At 44.8% G+C, this 2,072-nt stretch overlaps 1 non-coding gene across 1 annotated transcript; it reads right to left on the reverse strand.

The window, feature by feature from the left end:
• Positions 1-1,141: 1,141 nt before the first annotated feature.
• On the reverse strand, positions 1,142-1,214 carry Trnat-agu (transfer RNA threonine (anticodon AGU)). The gene has a single exon. It is a non-coding gene; the product is annotated as a tRNA-Thr (tRNA).
• Between the last annotated feature and the right edge of the window lie 858 nt (positions 1,215-2,072).

The raw sequence follows: 2,072 nt of genomic DNA on the forward strand, positions 1-2,072 counted from the left end.
TTATACCCTATTCCGCATGATTTCCGAGATACAGTTTATTTAATGGCACTGTTACACGTTTTTCACTGAATAACTTGAAAACCGCGACCTATAGCGAAATCGCGTCACAGTACAAAATTAAACTAAATTAAATTTCCTATAAAAAGATACATTCATTTGTTCCCACTAGGACTCATAGTCTGCGTGGAAGCGATAGAATATCGAAAATCTTGTGCGACGTGCATGCGCTGTACCTCAGAAAGCTTTTATAGGCCACTTCGTGGTTATTTGACTATTTGATAGACCTGTATGAAACTGTTCATCTCCACTTCTTATACACTACTGCGTTACGTTTTAAACAATGACAGCGTATTGAGTAATACAGAAAATAAATAATAATGTACATTAAATGTGTTCTATTTGGGAAACCATTCGCAGTAGGACATACGTCCATATGAAGTTTTTTGGTTCAAATGAGCGTTCCTGTTATGGTCATCAACGGATTTAGTATGGTTAGTTTAAGAGGTGGTCGGATAACCCTTACCGTCCGTCGCCACCCCGTTACCCTCCAGTACGGAATGGCCATAAGTCCATATTAAGTTCTTTGGTTTAAATGAAGCGTTCTTGCCATATCCCTTAATACTGACCGTTGTATCTGGGACACTGTTTACATTGGTGAGCCGAAACAGTATGATGACTAGGCACCATTAGTGCCGCCTGGTAGCATGGAAGGCACGTGTCGAGGCAAGGAAAGTGCATAAGTGGAAACAAAGGAATAGAAGACATTAGCTGCCAGTGGGCACATTTATATCAGCAGAGAAAACTGAAAATTTTCTCTGGCTCTTGCCTATCATCCTCATTACTTCGGCATTTCGCTGAGTTAAAGAGTTCAAGCTTGATGTTCATTTACACTGAAGGGACCATTGGCTGTCCTCACCTTGTGTGTGTGTTTGTGTGTGGGGGGGGGCGGTGTTCTTTCGGACGTGTCCGAAAGAATTGACGCCACGTAAAGAATGGAGAATCATTCCCATTCCAACGACGATCAGGTCCGTAAATGGGTAAATTCACTCACATAGGCGACTTTATATGTAAATTGAAGGGGATGACTGCTTTCATGCGGAGCGGGACAGTAAGCGGAATCAGCGGTGACGAACGAAAATGTATACCGAACCTGGATTCGAACCAGGCATCTCCTACTTACTAGGCAGGTGCGGTAACCACTGCGCCATCCAGGATACAGTGTTATCGTAACTTTCCGAACTATCTGGGCATGGCTCACGGCAGATCCACACTCCCACAGTCCGAAAAAACAGACTCCTGGCATTCATATAATTCATACAAGCAACTTTGCCAAAACGCGGATGGTTACTGCCCGGTGTCTGGGAAGGAGCAACTCAGAAACGAAACGGCGAAGCTGGTCGGCTGTTTCTGTGCAATTGTGATATGTCGCATATTTCATGACAGATTACAATGATGCTGCAGGCAAACCAGGAGCACATCGTTCAATGCAAGTTGTTGAACATGGGGCACCGCAGTATACGACCCCTTCGTGTTCTCATGTTGACCTCGTGATAGCGTCAAGTCACACTCACAGTAAATACGGGGTCAACGAGTTTGTATCATCGATCAGTGAAAACCTGTTAACTGACAGCACCTTCCTTGTTACACTAATTCAGTGGCAGTGCCCAGATACGTCGTCATCCAGACAAAGGGCTCATCGGGACATGTACCGCGCTATGAACCCAGGTCAGAGGGGGCTACATTAAGCAAGTGTATATTCGTCTCGGATTCCTTGGGGTCTATGGTAGTAATAGGAGGAACCATTGCAGCTGTGCACTACGTGAACATTATTGCAAATCATCTGTATTCCTTCACGCTTGACGTCTTGCCCGAGAGAGAGGTGGCATTTTTCAGCAGGACAATTGTCCGTGTCACAAGATCAGAGTCGTGTTAAAATGGTTTGAGGAGAAAGATGATGCTGTCACTTTGATGTTTAGGCCACCAAATTCGCTTGCTCTGAGCCCGATCTGTGACGCTATTGAGCGACAACTCCTCGCCCACGAACCTCTTGCCAATAATTTACGGTTATTGCG

This window comes from Schistocerca nitens, chromosome 1 (genome assembly GCF_023898315.1).
Source record: "Schistocerca nitens isolate TAMUIC-IGC-003100 chromosome 1, iqSchNite1.1, whole genome shotgun sequence".
Lineage (NCBI taxonomy): Eukaryota > Metazoa > Arthropoda > Insecta > Orthoptera > Acrididae > Schistocerca > Schistocerca nitens.